The sequence below is a fragment of the Phlebotomus papatasi genome, chromosome 3, assembly GCF_024763615.1.
Source record: "Phlebotomus papatasi isolate M1 chromosome 3, Ppap_2.1, whole genome shotgun sequence".
Taxonomy (NCBI): Eukaryota; Metazoa; Arthropoda; class Insecta; order Diptera; family Psychodidae; genus Phlebotomus; species Phlebotomus papatasi.
The window spans coordinates 9340246-9361854 of NC_077224.1; the positions used below are offsets into that span (position 1 = coordinate 9340246).

The 21609-nt window shown below is 32.6% G+C and overlaps 1 protein-coding gene across 6 annotated transcripts in view; it reads right to left on the reverse strand.

Annotated features, from left to right (window-relative positions):
• LOC129806634 (polypeptide N-acetylgalactosaminyltransferase 5) overlaps nt 1-14846 on the reverse strand; it is a 65006-nt gene extending 50160 nt beyond the window's left edge. For 4 of the 6 annotated variants that reach the window (XM_055855365.1, XM_055855360.1, XM_055855362.1 and 1 more), the window contains exon 1: nt 14370-14840. The gene's annotated coding sequence lies outside the window, so the exon portion shown is untranslated. Of the gene's footprint in view, nt 1-14369 lie in introns of all 6 variants that reach the window. The other 2 variants (XM_055855358.1, XM_055855359.1) reach the window with 1 other exon arrangement.
• Between the last annotated feature and the right edge of the window lie 6763 nt (nt 14847-21609).

The window sequence follows — 21609 nt, forward strand, 5'->3', positions numbered from 1 at the left end:
AAGTGATAGAGCGGTAAGTTTCCTATGAAACTAATTAGAAATTTCTGGGGTGTTCGGGTAGATTATAAAAAATAAAATATCCGTTTTGTGACTTTTTGCCCCAGTTTCCCCTACTTTTTATGGACAATGTCGTCGACCGCCTATAACCTTAATAATAATATTTGTTGAGTGTAATAGGGTACAATAGGTAATTTTGAACAGAACCCAAATTTGAAACTTGGAAAGTCCTTAACTGTTTCAGATGGACCATGAGAAAAAGAAGACCACGAAGAACTGCAAGACCTACAATCAAAGAATACATCCTTCGTGGCTTCTTTCTTTTGCCAATCTAAAATAGTGAGATCTTACAGTTCAAATTTCGATTCTGCTTCAAAATTATTCCATTTTGAACCCTACCGCAAACCTTTTCGTGATTTAAGATCGTTGATCTCAGTTGGAACCAATCCCTGTGATATCCAATACCCCTCACTGAGCAGCGCTACGATGATGTATCAATTTTTTTTTCAATTTCACACATCCTCCAACTATTTGTATTATTCTATTTTGTGTCCACCTAGTGAACGATTGAGAGTGATTTAATAGAAATACGTCGATACGGAAGAATTCACAAAAATGCAATACTTTGGCGTGACGCAATTCATCAGCATTGGAGCACAATCCTCTACCTCAAAAAATATTGCACCAGCCAATTGTTTGTCCCTATTTTTTTTTGTTACTCTTATTACCTTTATTTACTCTTTTGAATTGAACCATGAAAACAGTCTCCAGTGTATGTTCTTCCCTAAAAATCACAACACTTTCTCTCTCAGTCAGTGCAACCACGAAAAATTCACCATTAATATGTCCCCCTTATTCCCGAATGAGGCGTGAAGTTTTATTGAAATTGGACACATTACAATATTGGAATAACTTTGCGTGTTCAATGAAATGGATCGGCGAAATTTGCAAATTCCCAAAGTGCAATACTCGAACTAAATAACTAACTTGTTCTTCCGTTTTCCTCAACCACTTTGCCACGAATTTCGCGAACGAATAAAATTGCACCTCAGAAGCCACCAACCAGAGAGGTTTGTTTAACATTAAACTTCTTGTTATTTTGTAGAATTTCCACAACATACACTTTACACGGGAAAATATTCGTAGGTCAGTGTTTTGAAATGGTAAAACCTTGGATGGATTTCTCTCGTATCTCTCACTTCAAACAAAAAATAAAACAGCAAAGATTTCCAGGAAAATTACGAAGGGTAGAGGTGAAAAATTTATTTGATAGTAAAGTGAGAGAAAAAAAATGCAAACATCGTGTCTAATTCGTGGTGGATAGAATTTCACATTAAAACCTGACAGTAGCTCTTTTTTCTTGTGTGTCTATTTGAGGTCTTTCTACTCTTGGAACTCTTTCATTTTCACGAATGACAGAGAAATTTAATACACTTTCCACTATCTGCATTTTCACAGTTTATTTTCTTTATTTCTGTCTAGTCCTTATGTGTTAAGTTTGTAAATAATCCCTTTAAGATTGATAGTGTTTTCTAACTTAAGACAGTCCCCAAGAAGCACAAAAGCTGTTCTATCGACATAATATTTAAACACGATCCCGTAAAGATCTATTTAATCATGGGTATTTCAATTTAAAATCTCCCTTGTGAAATGAAAATCCCGTCCTGAGGTTTACAATATTCGAAATATTTTCCATTTTTTTTGCTTTTAAGAACTAGCCACTAAAAATAGAAAAATAGGGTTAAAAAAAACATTGAATTTTTGCAAAAGAATTTGCGAACAAAACTTTCATTAAATTATCATGAAGTATATAGAATTATTTCATCAATTTTTTATTCCAAATGTCTAATGTAACACTCCATCGAACAACTCCACAAAATTTCGAAATAAAATTTAAAAAAATCTGTATGATTTTATTTTAGCCGAGACACATTTCGGAGGATTATAACAGGCAGCAGGGGCATTTTATATTTGGAATGAACCACTAAGGGAGCTTTGTAATACCCTCTGGGCAAGGGGTTACTCAAGGGCGAAAATTTGTGTTCATATTCCGTTATTTCATGGGATTCCAATGTGATTCCAATGATTCTAAGTAAGTAATTTTCTTAATGATTCAACTTGATATTCCGTGATTCTCAATTATTCCAATTTGTGATTCAGTTTATTCCGGTATTCAAATTTCTCAGATATTTTTTGCAAGTTTCCAGATATTTGCTGTATAATAAATATTTCAGATCAAAAGTGAAAATAAATTCAATTTTTCACATTAATGATTGAATTTTAATATTTTTTTATATTTCTATTTTTACTGCTCGAACTCAAAAAAAGACCTGTGATAGATCTTTTTAAGCAAAATTTTTGGAATAAAAAGCTACATAATTTCAACAAAGTAAAAGTTATCATTATTCGGTATTTTCAGGAATACTTCTTAAATTTGATGGATCATATTGTCAAAATGATAGCAATCGTAAATAAGGGATTCTGTGATTCCATTTGATTCCAGTGATTCCAATTGATTCTAGTGATTCTGTATGGATTCCATTTAAGATTCTGTCAGAATCTGATCAGTGATTCCGTGAATTCCATGGATTCTAGCGGAAAAATGTGTCGGTATTCCATACTTGAGTAACCCCTTGCCTCTGGGGCAAATAATAATGAAATATATTCCGAAATCCCCCCTCTAGATTTCTGAAGATGTTTTATATTTCTTAGCCAATTTTTTTTATATACAAATACAAATATATTTAATTAAAAAAAATTGAGGAAAAACATATTTTAAATTAAGCCTTTTTTACAATTTACATAAATAGAAACAGACTTATGCGTAATGCACAATAACTTTTGTTTCGTAAAAACGTTTTCGAAACTGCCTAGATATAATAGTGAGCAAGATGACTAGATCTACATTTCACTCGCTTCAATTGAAACGTCACTTCACAACAATGTTTCCAAAACATAAGTTATTGTTCGTGGGATATTAGCCCTTTAAAGACAAATTAAAAAAGCTGACAAAGGTATTGGCTTTGCGGAATACCCGAAATCACAAGTGAAAGTAGTTCGAAGCAGCAGATTTGCCCTCCAGATAGGCCCTCCAAAATGATTTAACATTGACCTTCAAAAATTCGATGTCGAAATTTTTTCGATCATAGGTGTCTATTGACGAAATATTACATTGGACTACCACCAAAACATTCCCGAAAATAAAAGAAATCGCTGGATATTTGAGAGAAATCCTAAAAGAAACACGGCTTTGGAGTGTTGGTTTGGTGGAAGTCGATATTTTTTACCGTTTAGTCTCTAGATCGAAAAAGATATAAGTGTAGAGCGTACGGCCTATTCGACATATGTTAACCGAGTCCACGGCTGAATTCAACCAATCCTGATACTTCATTCCTTTAATATGCCTAACTCCTACCACTCTTATGGGTGCTGAAAGATTGCTATGGGGCTCTTTCTATTGCGGTCTTCAGACTATATGTTTAGCCTAGTTCCCTAAAGTCTTAAAATCATAAATAGCGTGCCATTTTATTGCTTTTTGAGAGCCTAATAGGTTACTTGTCTTTAACAATCCAATCCTAAATTAAGTTTTCCAAAAAAAAAATCGTGATTGATAAGAAATTAGAGCAGTCAAGCTATATGGCAAAGCCTTAGGTCTGAAGCCCGTATAACTGTCCTAAGTCTTCTGTGAGTGAGCATCAGTCTCTGTGGGCAGTTAACTCTCATGAAATTGGTGCAATCGTCAGTTCTAATATCTCCATCAAATCTTTTAACAAAACATAAACAATAAACAAAAAAAAAATTGAATAAAATGAGTCATTTACGGGTACTTTACCGATTTATTTCCCATTAAGTCTAGAGTTCTGTAGTCAGAAATTTCAAGAGCTTCCCTAAGTAAATCGGTTGAGAAATAGGCCCTCCAGTTCAGTTTAACTTTAATCTTCGAAAATTCGATATCGAAATATTTTAGGAGAAAAAGGAAAGAAACGTCTGGAGATAATGATTTTTTCATGCGGTCACTACGACTGAAAGTTGATGTCTCTTGTTGCTTAAGCTCCTGAACGGTAACAACTTAAAAGAAAGCTGGTTATAACTGCTCATTTTTTGAGTTCGAACCATTGTTTTTGGATTTAAATAGTTCCGTAAACACTCAGATTTCTTTATTGTATCAGGTACATTTTTTATTCCTTACCTTAAACGATATTTTCGAATGCAAATCAACAAAATGAGTTCCTTCGGCTAATGAAGTATCAGTAGGCTAGTGCCTGCTGAAGGAAAAGGTTGCCTCTGTTGCTCCGTATAAGGATATGCGTAGGGGTCAAGCGATATCTTCAAAATGATTCGAACATTAAAATTGAGCGGGACCAAAAAAAAAATTATTTTTCTAGCTTTGTAGAAGAGTTTTTTTGGGTCACCGGTGACCCAATCGTCCTTAAAGGGTTAATGGAATTTAGATCTAACAATCTCGCTCATTCTAATAATCGATTTCGAAACCATGTTTACAAAACAAAAGTTATTGTGCGTTGGACATTTATCATTAAAAAAGGATTTTTATGAAAAATATTGTTTTTTATATTAAAATAATAGGCAATTTAATAATTTAAACTTTAAGATATTTCGTCTAAGTAATTAAATAATCCACACATTTATCCAGAAATCACTATTTTAACAGAACGTAAATTTCACATTTGGATGTATAGAAAGGGTAACAAAAGAAACCTAGTTTGCTAATACCATAGAGATTTCTACAAGATAACACAAAGAAGAAAATCTTCTTCGGGATTATTCTTGAGTATAATGCACGGACTAAAATGAAAAATAATAGATCTATTGACATATTTGGATAAATATTTAATTCTTCCACAACAAAAGAATCAATTTCCTCGGTCATTTCCCTTATAAGCCTTCTTCGTAAATAGAGACAATAATAACGTCTCATTCACAAAGTTTACCTCTATAAATAAAAACTTATAACCAGGCACGATTTTCAAGCTTTTTTTTTCACTTTTCAAAAAAAATATCAAAATCACTCTTTTATAATTTTCTTCAATCACTTTCTAATCTTGTATGATCGTATTAAAAGAGACCCCATATTGAGTTCAAAAAGACAATGTTTCGTGTTCTTCTTTCACATTTAATCGCGGATTTTGGAGCAACAACAACAACTCTCGGAAATGTGACAAAGTTTTTTTTTTGGCGAAGACTCGGTTAAAGGTTAAAGATCACAATGGCATTGAGTGCACGAGCTCACGACAAATGGAATGTCTTTTTCTTTTGCAAAACACACTTTCAGAGGCACACTTATACCACTCTCATTCAGCAATTTTAGCATAATTCTCAGTGGTTATATTCAAATTGATTAGACTATAGGAGGAGAATTATTGGGAAGGTTTCAAATCCCATTTCAAATGCAATTGAGAGATACTTAACCAGTTGTTGGTGGTATCCGCTCGAGTTGCTTCTTTCTACCACGAATTGAGAGAAAATTATACCATTAATTTATTGATCGTATTCATAGATATTATGAAATTTAATTTGAAAGCTCATTGGGAGGTTAAAGGCTCTGATTAATTGGAGATTTTGTGAGAGTGAATGGATAAGAAAATGAGAAATGTCAAAATTTTATTATTTGACAAATGTCAAAGTAATAACTTCTGTCAAAGTAATACATCACATTAATGACTTCTGTCATATTTCTACGTCAACGTAATACAATCTATCAAAATAATAAAGATTTTACAGTACAAAAAAATCTGGTTGATTTTTATAAAAATAACTTTAAATCTTTCAATTTTTATAGATTTTAGACTAGAATAAACAAATAGACTTTATTAAAATATTCAAATTTAATTTTGTACTTATAACTTACAAAGCGAAAGACCGATTTTCCTTTAAATTCACCCTAGCTAATAATGATACAATTTTTTAGTATTAAATATTCAAAAAGTGGTGTAGATTATGTAATAATGCATTAAATTTTATTGTGTCAAATTTAAAGGTAGCAGGGTAAGATAGGGTAATTTAGAATCTTCTAATTTGGAACTTTAAGAATTCCTAACGGTTATTTAAATTTTTCATTTGACAACAACGATGTTTTGCAAGTTATTCATAGAGAAAATTTCAAGAACTTTCCAAAAAATCCAAATTTAACTAAATCGATTGAAATAGGGCCTCTAAAAAGGCTTAATTTTGATCTACAAAAATTCAAAATTGCGATCTAAAAGTCATAGAAGACCGGAAATAAATATCTCTCATCGTTTCAACTCCAGTCTGGTAACAAGCTTATGGACCTTACACACTAGAGAAATTTATGTCCATATTGAAGAGTTTTTCCGACACAAGCGTAGGATATTTGCTTCAATATGGACATAAATTTCTCTAGTACAAAAAAAAAATGAAATAATCATATAAAAGAAAACAAAGTTTTACCAAAACGAAAATAGAGAGTTCTCAAGCTAAGTGTTATGGCTTTTTTTGTGAAGATTTTTTTTTATGAAAATTAAGAGAAAATTTAATTAAGGCGAAATTCATTGTTTTGCATAGTTCCATCCCACTCTATTGCATTTAAAAATGAATTGCACTCAATCCAATACTTTGAAGTCCAAAAGAAGAAGAAGAAGAAGAGTGCGAAAGAATGGGATAGCTATAGGTAACGCGTTTGAAAATAAAAGAATGCGAATTTCGATTTAATTAAATTATCTTAACCTAAAAGGTATTCCGGAAACATTACTGAACAAATTTGACAGTCTTTTAGTTAAAAAAATGGATTTTTTACTGACAAGATGTCATATTTTCTAATCAAATGAAATTCTTTACTTAGGGGGGACTGGGGTAGAATTAGCCACCAAATGAAATTTTTGTAGAATAAAGAGTAGTTTCCTCAATATTCCTTCGCAGACAAACTATAAGATACCACTATATCGCTCCTTGGAAATTACAAGGGGCCAACTCACTTTTTGGCGATTTTGAGGTTTTAATGCACTCAGACAGAAAATTTTATAAAATCTCAGATGATATGAGTCAATAAATTTCGTTATTAGAAAAGTTTTTCAAAATTTTACTCTTTATGATTGCTTGCGCGGTTTTATTTGAAGTCAAGGGGTAGATTTATCGTTCAAATTTTTGTGAAACAAGGGACTAACTCAAGCAAGTTGATCACGTGTCATTCTAATTTCATGAAAATTTGCGCATGATTTAAAATGACAAAGAGCTAACTCATAAAAAAAACATATTTTGAAAGGTGAAAATATGTATGTTTCGATGTTTATAATAATGCTCATACAAATAGAAAAGAATTAAATTGTTTTTATTAACATACTTAATTGAGATAATTATTTATACAAAGTTGAATCTTTCATGCTGTCTCCTGAAAAGTTGGCTCAGGTTGAATTGGCCCCTTGTAATTTCCAAGGAGCGATATAATACTATACGTGGCTAATCTGCCCCGGTCTCCTTTACTGATTTTACAATTTTTCTGACCCAATACAGTGGCTTATTAAAATGAATGATTTTTTTAATGAAATCAAAATTTCTATCCCTTTCTTTCTATATAGTTTTGCATGTTTATTCCAGTCTCTCGTGCTCTTCTTCTTCTTCTTTTGAATGTCACAACAAATTCAATTTAGATTTGAGTGCAAAAGAATAGGAGAAACAGGTATAATAGTTTGCGAAAGGGGTGGAAATTTTGATTTCATGAAATTTTCCTGATCTAAAAGGCGATTTGGAAGCATTAGGAAATGTCATTCATTATCATCATTTTCATTCAACCGCTTATCGCTATTGGGGTCGCGCGCTCATGACATCCAAATTAGCAGTCCACGCTTGTCGATCCTACGCCACTTCAGGAAAATGTTCGGGTTCGATCAGAAGGCGTTTCAAGGCAAGATTCTGAATTTGATTCAGCCACCTTGTCCTAGGTCTGCCTAGCTTTTCTGGGAAATCTTTTTTAGGAACTGTTCGTGTGTTTTTATTCGATTTTAGCAGCAAACTTTTCGACTGTAGGGGAAAGCGCTCTACCTTCGGACGACTCAAGCTTCGAACAACTCATATCTTTTTCAATATGTTTTTAATAAATTTGACCCATTATGATATTGTATTTTGATAGCTAGTCCAATAGTGTTTTCCCCTACTCTAAAATGAAGATTCCGGTTTTTCTTTAGTTTAAACTTAACGGAAAAGTAGACGAATGTCTTAGACTATAGCGCCCCTACCATTGGCCCTATGAACTACAAATGTTTCAGGAAGCTATAGTATTTTGTAATACCGTTCATTTGTCTTCATATGAGAAATATTCAAGCCCCTTTAAATCCAATTTTCTATTCTGCAGCTCTTCAATTCAAAATTAATTGAAATGTGTCTCACAGATCCTTAATTGCAATGAATTTCAAAATCATTATCACTATACAAAATCACTTTTGGCTTGTGATTTATCTCGTTAATTTGAAATTTTGGATATTTCACGAAATTCCGTCAACATTGCCTTTCTCTCACGAGATAGACACTCTTGTGAATTAGCAAAGTAATTCAATAAGTGAGAAAATCACGATCTTGATCCTACTTTTGCACTTGGTCTGACAAAGCACTCTTGAAGGTATCTCCAAAGTGATAATTTGTGGGAGATTTATGAGGCATGTCTGCTGAGTTGAATGAGCTAAAACCTTTCTCTCTGCCTCCATGAAGATATCCAAATCGACTTACCAAGACGGTAAATTATTCACTTTGGCGGGGAGGAATGGGTTTATATTTGGTATTTCTCCCCAGGGCTAGAGAAATCGAAGGGTTTGGAAAGGACTTCCACCCACATATTAATTTAATATGTCACCAGAGTGTGTGAGAAATTGAACATTTTCATTATTGATTAATCAAATAACTGTAGCTCTTTGACCCTTTCCCTCAACTTTGGAAAATTTTCCCCCAACATCAACTCACTATCGTCTTTCTAGATGAAAGAACGGACCATGTGGAAACCAATAACTCTTCTCTTCGTAGGTTTTTTTCTTTTTCTTTCCTATTCTCAGTTTATTCATGGAAAATATTTCATGGTCTGTCAATTTGTGTATCTTCAACCTCTGACAAGCTTCTTCTTCATTCCCTTATATCATCGTCATCTATCCATTGCACCCTCCCCCTTTTCGCGAGCAATTGCACTGGGAGAAAAATGCATTATATACTTTTACAATTTTCTTGCAGCTCGAGGAAGAGTCTGCTTTGGTGTTTTGTTTTGTGCCAAGTGCACAAGTACGTGAACAAACGCAGTCAATTAATTTTCAGACTCATTCGAGACTGTCGATTACATTGGGAGACGAGCATGTGATTGTGGTAAAAGTGCAATTTTCCTTTTTTTTCCCTAATTACAGTATTATTTAATTTCTCCTCGATACTCAGTTCCGGCTGGTAATGTCTGTTTATAGCTCCGTCATTAGCCCCTTGGAAGCTTTTGAAACCATCGATATATTTAAATTTAGACAGAAACTTCCTTTGTGACATTGACAGCTGTCAAATGTATTTTTGACAGATGTCAAACTCAAGGCCGCTGCACACTATAAAAAATTTTCGTCAATATATTGAAGTAAATTGCTCACGCCTTGCTAGTATGTAGGGGCCATAAGGTACGCAATGCTGACATTGATTCAGTTGAAAAAAAAAAACAAATGTCTCAGGTTCGAATCTCCATTAAGGCTTCAATACATTAACAGGTCATTCAATAAATCTCTAAGATGACATATAGATTGAGCCATTATCAAAAAACCTTCCAAAAGATAGGTGTCATAATTTGACCGCAATTGGTTTTCAAGTTAAGGCCTCTACACATTGGGAGCAATTTTTGTCAAAAATTGCATTTTTGACAGAATTTTGACGTTTCTGCCTAAAGCACTGCAGCCAATTTCCTTCAAAAAAGCAATTTTTGACGAAAATTGTTCTCAATGTGTAGACACCTTTACAGCTATTAGAAGTAAGCAACCTGAGTTAAAATATGAAATTCTGAGTTTGTTTTTTTAAAATATTATTTCAAGAAAACGATAATCCAAAACAAATCCAATGGCCAATTTTAGAGCGTTTTTGGGCGGAATAAAAAAAAGTCAGATAATTGTTAAAAACGTTATATCGACTATATCTGCGGACGTTCTAATTTGACCAAAAATAAATATTTTTCTTATCTTACGGGCTTATTGAATAACATTTATTATACAAATTTTCGTCACAATGGAACTTTCGTTTGCGAGCAGACCTATGTATTTAAGGAATATTGTGACACATAGTCTTTGTAGTTTATTAGTTTTAGAATAATGCATTTTTTGCAAAATGCAGGGAAAGGGAAATTTTCAAAATTGATAAAAATGACAGATAAAACTGACGTAGAAAGGATTCTTTTTGAAGTTCAAGAGTGTTTGACAGCTGTCATTTGGGAGGTGCTGAGTGAAGTAAATTTGACAATAGATATGGAAGTCCAACTTTTACATCAAAATTGACATTTTACGTACACATCTTCCATTGTGTAGAGCTCTTTAGAATTAAAAGGATTGATGTCACAATACAAGCAATTTGTGATTTAGTAGAGAGAATTATTTCAGATTAGGAGAAATTGTGTGTTGTACTCGATAAGTGGTAATCCCCATACTCTGGTTATTACCAAATAATAGCCTGACCAGTGAATAGTAATCAATTTTATCAGGTTACGAATTTAGTCTTGGATTAAAGGTTTATGAAGCTTCATCTCAATTCAAAATTTTCAGTATACTGGGCTTTGCGATAGTCGACTGATTGGGACTGAAAATAACAGATAAAACCCAAAGGAGAAGAGCGATTTTTTGACTTTTTCGTGTGTTTCTCTACTGACTGTCATTAGAGTATCAAAGAGCCGAATGTTAGAATATTCAATGTATTTTAAAAGTGGAATGATTTTTCAGTTCTTGACGACTGGCTTTTAAATTAAAGACAACTTAAAGAATTTTGATATTTCTTTTCGGATTTGTTATTTTGAACTTTATTTTGCTTTACACCGAACTTTCCGTTATATGAATGATTGGAAGAGAAGATGACAAATAAAAATTCGTGAAGAGGGAGTTTTTGAAGCACTCAAGTTTATGACAGCTGTCATCTATATATTGGAAAGCTAAGTGTAGTTTAAAAGCTTTTGATCCAGTAAAATTAAACATCTTGTTAAATTTTGAGATAAAGGAATTTATATGTATTTTGTGTCGAAGGTAAAGACAAGATGGTTCTGACTTAGTTGACAGCTTAATCTCGTAACAAAATTTAAGAAGTAAGAAATTTGACATTTCCATTTCAATGTCGTATTGTGAAGCCTTTAAGTTTTACTATAAAAGTCTTAAAAATGACACTTGCAAATTAAAAGTATTTACCGGAGATTCATTTAGAGCGGTCTATTTTAGCAGGGAAATGTATTTTCATAATTTATTGTCTTATACGTATGCCATAGACACATCTAGGACTTAAGCCTAGACATGGCGTAACGTAATTATAATCAAAATAATATTTTGACTAAATTCCCATCTGTTTCCCACTAACTAAGCAGTTTTTCGCTTTAAGCCGAGAGATGGATTAGTCACAAATTGACGAAAATGTAATGTGTTGATTATTTTGATTATAATTACGTTAAGCCGTCTCTCGGCTTTAGTCGTAAGAGTATTTAGGGCATTATGCCGGCTTCAGACTGGAGGTTTAGCCCAGTTCCCAAAGGCCTCAAAAATCTTAATAACAAGCAATTCTATTGATTTTTCAAAATCTAATGAATCATTCGCCCTCAATCTTCAATCTTAAACAACAATTTCCTAAAAAATCATGCTTGATAAGGAATTAGAGGAGTTAAGGCCGATAGCTAAGCCTTAGGTCTGAAACCCGTATTAGGCTCTTAAGCACTACTAAACACAGGTTACTAGGCAAAGTCTATAGTAAAAACTAGGTACCGTAGATGAGGGTGACTTATTCCTCAGTGACTGACTTTGCCGCCCTTCTATTCGCAAGCTTTTCTTCAATTTTAGCACTTGAGTATGGTCTTTATCAATCCGATCTACCATCGGTACCAATGGATCGGCACGGACTATTCTTAACACTTGTAAAGACGCTAGTGGCAGCCGCTTCCAATTTTATTTTCAATTTTATTTTTTGTAATGAAGAATATATCATTTCGCTTGGACGCCTGATTGAATGCGTACAGAATTCATCTGGCTATTTTTTCGTTATAAAATTTTTAATAAAAATTAAATATTAATGTAAAACTATTGCAAAAACAAAAAAACTGCACGCGGAAGGACCAAGTAGCAGTTACTGCCATTTGCATTTTATATGGGAGTTTGCCGTTTTGCGAATGTAATTTTCTTGATTATTATTATGTAGAAGTGTTAAAAGAACAGTTTTAAAGTGTTTTTGTAAATTATTAAGAAGAAAAATAATGAAAATTCAGTGAATTATTGAGGCCGTAAAACACTCGATGAAAAAGCATTCTTCTATGATTCTGATGAAGATGAAAACATCGAATGGTTAGAAATTCTTAGAAACAGTGACCAAGGAGATAAAATTTCTGGTTCAGATACCAGAAAAGAACCGACTGAGGCTCCGAATGTTAAAATATAAGTAAAAATGTCAAAATATTTTATAAAATCCAAACAATGGCAGCGGTTGCCACTTGGTCCTTCCGTGACACTTTTAGTTAGGGTTCCATGACGTGTTAAATATTAGCATTAAAGTAAAGCTCACGAACAGTAGGGGGGCAAAGTCACCCATATCTACGATACTGTTTTAATTTGACATTTCCATGGTCAATGTGAAGTTTGATCCATTTTAACTTAAAGTTTTAAAAGAAATTTGACAATTTAAAATAAAAGATCTTTATCAAGGAATTCGAACTACCTTTAAAAAGTTGATTCTACACAGTAAAAAAATTTACAACCACTACGATTGGTAATTTTTGCACGAGCGCTATGGTTGTAAATTTTGTGTATTGGCAATGTTGTGTATTGGCAAAGTTGTGTATTTTCAATTTTATAAAATGGCTTCCTGTCTATAATTTTGATTGTAGAGCAATTTTGTTCGGTTTATTTGTATTATCTGTGATATGTCTCGGTATTAAACTAAGAAAAAAAGAAAAAAAGAATAAAAAAAGGAAAAAAAAATAAGAGAGTGTCTGAGGCTTGAACCCATAATCTTTGCGTTGATGGTCTCGTGTTTTCTGCCTGCGCTACCGACTTGCTTACTTCTCTTCAGCAAATGTCCAAGAGTTGCATCGTCAATTTTTTGTAATTTACATGACGCTTCCTCTGTTTTCTGTTATTACATAATTATTCCTAATTTTTCACGACTGAGGCACATTTTAAGAATCCAATGAATGATTCCAGAAGACAATTAGGCAGTTAAAAATGCAAAATCTATCTGAAATCTTAGAAAAATTGCAATAGTAAACAATGGAATTTTGACAGTTCTCACACAAATTTTCCAATACACAAATTTCCTTACACAATACATAATTTTACTAGCATTATGTTAGTATCATACCACCACTATGATAGTAATTTTACAATTTACAACCATATTGCTTGTGAATTTACACAACTTTTCAAATACACAACTTTATTTCTCACACATTTTTTTACTGTGTAGGTTCAAATCTTAATCCTTCAAGGATGATTTGTTCACCGGTGTCTCAAAATGTTTTTCCTACGGCTTTCCAATCTACAGTTATCTTTCGTCTGAAAAGTCAGAAAAAGGTAATTTTTCCGATCATCAATTTTTGAAAGTCCCGTCCTTAAGGCCTCTACACATTGGGTGTAATTTTCATCAAAAAATGCTTTTTTTAAGGAAATTGTCTGCACTTCCTGCAGGTGGAAACGTCAAAATTCTGTCAAGAATGCAATTTTTGACGAAAACTGTTTCCAATGTGTAGAGGTCATTAAAGATTGATCTCGGATTTGAAAGGACAATCATGTGTAATCATTTTAATTTATATCAAATTACAAGCAATTTACGAATGTTTGATGAATGAAAGAGATTCTGGGAGAGCCTTTGTAAATCCTGACCATTCTCTTGACCGATATCTCTTGGAATTTACCTAGTAAACTCCAGAGAACCAACAACGATCCGCTGTTGAGTTTACGAGATATTGCGGAGGTTTCGCGAGTCTCGCGAGGTTCTTGAAGGTGGACCGGAACCTGTTTCTTGACCTCTCCCCAACTCCCTCCCATCCCAGAGTCTGATAGTATGCGTGAGCCGAGATGGAAGGCCTTCTCGCCATGCCATCGTTGACGTGTCACAAGAACTAATGCCCAAATCATTGCTCCTCAAACCCTTCCCTCTACTCCCGGATTACAAGCTAAACCCATCCCTCGCCCTATTAGGTCAGAGATAGACAGTCAAGTTACCTGCTCTTCCGGCCAATTAATCTCCAATTAGTCCTCAAATGTTGGTCATGAAGATCACTTTTGTTCATCAAGATAAAACGGAATTTGTGACTCAGATACTATGGAAAATCACTGAAGAAACTTCACTGGCACTTGATCAAGAGTCCCAAAACCTTAATGTCATCCAACTGGAGGAGTTTCCCGTGCAGAATTTGTGACTTTTCTGCAATTTTCTTTCGGGTGGTGCACAACAAAAACAATCAGGGAGGAGGACAAAAAAGCAACAGTCCCTAACTTTGATTTTCAACTTGCAAAAAATTTTCCTACATTTCACAACACTTTGATTGAATTTTTGGAGCACAAACTGGTCACTAGCAAACACATATCACTCGGAAATGGACCTTCTTCCACACAAAACATACAAACTAAACGCCACTATTCACGGCGAGACACAAAATAAATTTTACGTGCTCTCAAGAGATTCTCGTCGAAGAAACTGACTCCAGCTGGAGGAAGAAGAAGAAATTGTCGAAAAAATATCACGACATCTTTGCGATTAATCGACCAGTAGCGCCATCCCGCGGAACACCAATTTCTAGCAGTCCCGCCAATCCCGCCAAATATTCATAATATCCACCGTTTTCAAAACGCTTTCCATGTTTATCATTCAAGAATCTCCCCCTTTTCCTAATAATTTTCCAATAAGAAACCTCTCCGCAGACTCATAAGGGGATAAGTTTGAAGGAAAGAATGTCACATATTGAATTCGTGGAGAAAGTTTTAAGCCATTTCAAAGGAAAAGAGGAAAGAGGAAACACACGCAGAACTTTCGCTCTTTTGATATTATGAAAAACTTTATTATTTGCATGTTTTTATCTACCATGTAGAATTAAAAGGATTTTCCATGCACCAAAAAGGAAAATGGAATGTCAAAGGATTACACAAAGAGGATTTAGTTTAGTTTTCTTTGTGATTTTCTGATTTGTGAATGGGTACATGAGGGCTATGAGGCAGTAGTTGAAGAGTTTTGAGGACCTGCCTTGGATTTTTCCACGTTGAGAAAATTTATTTAAATCTTTTCTTTTTCTTTTCAAAAGAATTGAAATATGAAGAAATCAAAACTAAATTTGAAATTATTTTAGTTGGAAACTTAAGAAAATAAAATAACATAAATTACTACAAGAAGTACAAGAATGGAGATGGGTTTTATTTCTTTTTATAATGAGAATTGCTTCAAGAGGAACCCAAAGAGTTCTCAAAATAAATTAATTGTTCTCAAGTATTCTTCCTGAATTATTAAGAGTTCTTAAGCATTCTACTGAGTTTCTAAAAATTCCTAGGGGAATGTTGGCATGGTTCGCACAGTGTGAACCTTCAAACAACGCAAATTTTCTCTTTGTGTACAAAGAGCTAGTTCGTCATTTCTTAGCCATAGGATAGATAATTATTAAGTTCATGAGACGAGATGAGTAATGGTAAGTTTGATCCTTACATACAAAGCGAAAATTCACATCGTTTGAAGGTTCACTCTATGCGAACCATGCCTACTTTCCCCTAAGTATTTTATGTTCCTAAAAAGAGTTTCTAAATAGTCAAAGAAGTTGTCAAACGTTTCTTTTGGGTTCCCAAGGGTTTTCTATGGGTTCTAAAGAAATCCTCTTGATTCTGCTTAGGGTTTCTCAGTGTTCTCAAAAGCTATTGAATACTTTCCGTGAGCTTTAAAAGTTTAGAACGACTTCAAAGAAGTTCTAAGTGTTTTTTTTGTGCGTTCCCAAGAATTATCAAATACATTTAAGATTTTTCGGAAGGTTTAAAGAGCTAGTATGCTTGATAGGGTTCTCAATTTTTTTTTAGTATTCTCAATAATTCTCTATTTTCCCTGTATACAAGAAAAAAGAATAACAAAATTTCAAGTATTCTTCATGGGCTGCTAAAGGTTCTCAAGTGTAACCAAGTGTTTTAAGAATTTCCTAAAGTTACCAAATGTTCCTAAAAGGTCTTAAATGATTCTTGCAATTTATGAGTTCTTAAATGTTCCCCAAATGTAATCAAGAAAAATAAAATTTAGTATAAAACTCACAAGTTACTTTTTCTCTAGAGTATACAAATATTAAAAATTAATGGAAATTTGAAGAACAAAAATATTGGCCGAAATTGCAAGCTGGCCGAAATTTTGTACTTGTTGACCATCAAAAATTCATTTTGATTGTCACTTTCACTGCAAGTGTTTATTGATAAATAAATATTTAATTCTATAAAATACTTAAGTTAATTAAATTTATATAGATATTTGTTATTTTATTTTAATTTTTATTTAATTTTAATTTTAATTTAATATTAGTTATTTTTGGATAATTCTTGATTTTTATTTATTTATTTTTAATTTAAAGTGAAACTTGATACACTAGCAATAAAATTTATTTAAAGTCTGTGTTGCAGATGCCAAAAAGGGTGGCCATGAGTCCAGAAACGCTTCTGAAAAATTAAATGCAAGTTCTGAATATTTTTGGTGATAAATATAATTTTTTGTCAATTAAATTTAGTAGATAATAAGAGTAATTTCTTAACAAGTCAAGAATATTTCCCTACTCTTGGAAATTTATAATTTATGAAGTTCATTTTATTTAGGTGTTTATTTAGTGTTGGCCAAAAGTTTCTTGACAAATCGATGTTTCAGAAACCAGATGGAAAAAATAAAAAAAAACTTTTTTTATTTTTCTATTTGAAAATGAGTTGTCTGTAATCTATAGATGTTACTTAATGTATTAAAAAAACAAAACAAATTCCACTTAATTTTATATTAAAAAATAATTGTTTTCCAAAATTTGATCGCTTTTCATCAACCAAAAGTTTCTTGACACACTTTGAAAAGTAACTCAAAATGATCAAATACGTGCAGTTAACATTTTTAAATATTTCAAAAATCAATCGCACATTGAGAAAAATGGTAAAATGGTTGGTTGATTTTTAGGATTTCACGGGTAGGCAAGTAGAATCTTAATAAAATTTTACAGTTTTACTCAAAATACGCAAAAAAAAGTTAATTTGACTATCGGATTAAAAAAGCTCAGCTGCATGTCTTGGACCATTCTGAATTATTTTCAAAATGTGTCAAGAAACTTTTGGCTAATAAAAATGATTAACTTTTGGAAAATAATTATTTTCGATATGAAATAAAATGAAGGATCTTTTACTTAAATGCATAAATAACATCTAGAGGAAAGTACCCTTCCTTCGAACGTTCATGCCTTCGAATAATGTGAATTTTCTTTAAGTTTTTCTAAGAGACTTAAACATTTCTATTAAATATTAGTCAGCTAATTATCATTTATTGATAATTATGTGACAATCATGTAGAAATCTCTTAGGAAAAGTAAAAGAAATTCACATTATTCGAAGGCATGAACGTTCGAAAGGAGAGTACTTTCCCCTATGGACTACAAACAACTCATTTGCAAAAAGAAAAATTTTAAAAAGTTATGTCTTTCATCATTTTTTTCCACCTAGTTTCTCGAAGATAGATTTATCAAGAAACTTTTGGCAGACACTATACTGTATTTATACTAGCTGAATTTTATTTTTACTCTCCATTCTTACCAGAATACTGTCTCATTTGCTACAGCCTTATTTAATTATACCGAAAATTTATATTTAAAAAAAAATTATTATTGTCTTTTATTTATAATAATCCAATAATCCTAAATTATATAATCAGCGTAGTACACCATCATCTAAGTTTGATTTATCTGAGTTATAGGGAGTTTCCGATTTGAGAAAAAACGGACTGAAAGAATTTGATATAAATTGCCCACAATTGGGAGCTAATTAAAAAAAAATCATTTTTAAAATTCTCCTAAATGTATGAAATTTTTTTCACGCAGTAAATTTGAAAGGACTTTTTATGAACCGTTTTGCATATATCACGGCGTTTTCGTAATTTATTTCGTAAAAAAACGTATAAAATTCGTAAATTTTTTTTCAAAGCGGAACACCCTGTACCTTGTCCTGGTTACTCCTCCTGGGTCCTGGGATACTTTTCTGTTATTTTGGAATAAAAATACGTATAGAATTCGTAAAAAGTTTTTCAAAGCGGAACTGAGCGGAACCTGAGTTTTATCCTGAGTTTGCGTATAATGGTTCCGGTTATTCAAGAACTAAAAAATATATTTTTTTAAATTTTTTGCGAGTTTTTTAAGTGACCCATTATATTTTTTTTAAAATATTCTTTGAACACAAAATTAAATGAATTAAAATTATGCGACGTTAATTTTATGTTCCTTATTCCTAAAGTATTTTTCTTATATTTGTTGTGTCTAATAAATTTATTTATAATTTGCCATTTTGCCATTTTGTAATTTTTTTGTGATTAGGTGGCCACATATTCGCTTAGGTTTTATAAATTTTATTCTTCATACAGAAGAAGGTATAGGGCGGAGTAACCACTTATAGCCACTTTTAGGAAAAAGTGGAATTAAAGTGTATTATAATTTTTACCCTTTATTACAAGACAACTCAAATTTGACACAAAGTTACTTAAATGTATTGGCTGCAGATTCGTGAAAACAATAGTCCTCCAATTTAACCCTGAATTACTTAAAAGTTTGATTTTTATTAACAATACAAAAATAACCATTTCGTCGCCACTTTTTACCACTTTTTGCCAGTTCTGTAACCACTTCTCGCCACCCACTTGGAAAGGTTCAAACTCGATTATTTAGAGCAGTATTATGAAAAGAATACATTCAGCATTTCTTTTCCTCATGATCACCTTATTAATACTCACATTAAATAATTTTTCTTCACTTTTATTTGAGAAATCAAATTATTAGACTATTGCAGAAAGTAAACAAAGCAGATTTGACAACTGAGAATCTATGAAGTGAAGTTAGCGTCGTCTGTTGAAAAGTTATGGCGACAGCTGGTGAATCAATTTTAGAATATTACCACTTTCCGCCATGGCTCGTTTTTACATTAGAATAATATAAAATAAAACATTAACTAACTAAATACAAATTTTATGTATTCGCCTAATGTAATTAAATGTTCAATAAACAAATTATTTATTCAAAATCATAAATTTTGTTCAATAAAAGTTTCATAACACTTACTATATTTAGTAAGAAATATTAAATTCGATGCACTTGCAATTAAATTAAAACAAAAAATTAGTGTTTTTCGACTCTATAAGTAACAGCAGTACTGCTAATTTATTTCACAAATAATGGAAAAATTGAAATTTCAATATAAGTGGCGAGAAGTGGTGATTCCACCCTGGGTCTCTAATGTCTCACAATTCTCTAGATCTATAAATAAGAAAGTCTGTAAAATGAATAGGGGAAGTCTTTCATGCTTCGCACATACTCTGTCTTCGAACACTTTATATTTTTCCCATATTCTCTTAATGAACCTTACCCTACACAGTAAAAAAATTTACAACCACTACGATTGGTAATTTTTGCACGAGCGCTATGGTTGTAAATTTTGTGTATTGGAAATGTTGTGTATTGGCAAAGTTGTGTATTTTCAATTTTATAAAATGGCTTCCTGTCTATAATTTTGATTGTAGAGCAATTTTGTTCGGTTTATTTGTATTATCTGTGATATGTCTCGGTATTAAACTAAGAAAAAAAAGAAAAAGAGAATAAAAAAGGAAAAAAAAACAAGACAGAGTCTGAGACTTGAACCCATAATCTTTGCGTTGATGGTCTCGTGTTTTCTGACTGCGCTACCGACTTGCTTACTTCTCTTCAGCAAATGGCCAAGAGTTGCATCGTCAATTTTTCTAATTTACATGATGCTTCCTCTGTTTTCTGTTATTACATAATTATTCCTAATTTTTCACGACTGAGGCACATTTTAAGAATCCAATGAATGATTCCAGAAGACAATTAGGCAGTTAAAAATGCAAAATCTATCTGAAATATTAGAAAATTGCAATAGTAAACAATGGAATTTTGACAGTTCTCACACAAATTTTCCAATACACAAATTTCCTTACACAATACATAATTTTACTAGCATTATGTTAGTATCGTACCACCACTATGATAGTAATTTTACAATTTACAACTATATTGCTTGTGAATTTACACAACTTTTCAAATACACAACTTTATTTCTCACACAATTTTTTACTGTGTAGGGTAAGATGGGGTAATTTGGAACCATGTCTAATTTGAAATATTGAAATTTCTTAACAGTTTTCGACGGCAAAAGGGGAAAACAATGAAAAAGTTCTCTTGAATCTAAAGTCTTGTACTCCTTCGTGGTTTCCTTTTTCTGTCTGACCATCTCAAACAGTGATAAAATCTTAAAATTCCAAAATAGACATTGTTCCGAATTACCCCATCTTACCCTAAGTAAGATTTATTTACAGGACTTTTTCTACATGAGAAAATTCTTAAGCTAGAAAACATGGGCACAATCTTCATTTTTGTTTTTCAAGGGTTAATATCTTTAAAAACGATTTCAGTTTTGATGGATCGTATAAAACTGTAAAGGTGCTTATAGAGATGTCTTTTGCTTTGCATAAGAATCTGTGGAATGTAGTTTTCCCGCGCAATGAGCGTTGCAGGGGAAGCGGAAACACGTGCTTTTGCTCTCTTACGTTCCACATTCTCTAAAGGGGAAATGCGTCCCCACTTTTGTCCATAAAATGGGTGGATTCTATCACATTTGGAAAAGCGTTTGAGGGGATGAAAATTGTGGAACTTGTGAGTTCAGTTTCTCAATTCTCAAAGCTCCAACTTTTAGTGCACAGCAAAGAGCTAAAGGGGATGGTTGGGAAATTTTTGTCTCAATATCCCTATTTTTCCCCCTTTAAATGCAATTCCCAAATCTGCCCAATTATACGATGATTTTTTTAGTCTTGTTTTTCAACTTTATGTTGTGGTAGGAGGGGGGTGGAAAATCCAGGATCGCGGAGGTAAACAAATGATATTAAATTTTTATCTAAACTGTTATCACAGTCATTGTCTGGCGTGGCGATGATTTTTTTGTCTGGCTGAGTGATAAGGGGGGCATGTTGGGATGATTTTTTGGCGGAAATGGAATGCTGCCAATAAAATTTGAATGGAAATAGCATTTTTTTTCGGCATGATGTCCCGGAGAAAATGGAGTTCTTGACAAGAGGACAAATAATGACCTGTTTGTTCAATTAATGTTTTATCACTGTTGATTGTCACTTCCAGAATTGATGGGAATTTATGCAAATTTCGGAAGGTTGAGGTGCTGAATCAGCTAATTGCACCACAGGGATTAT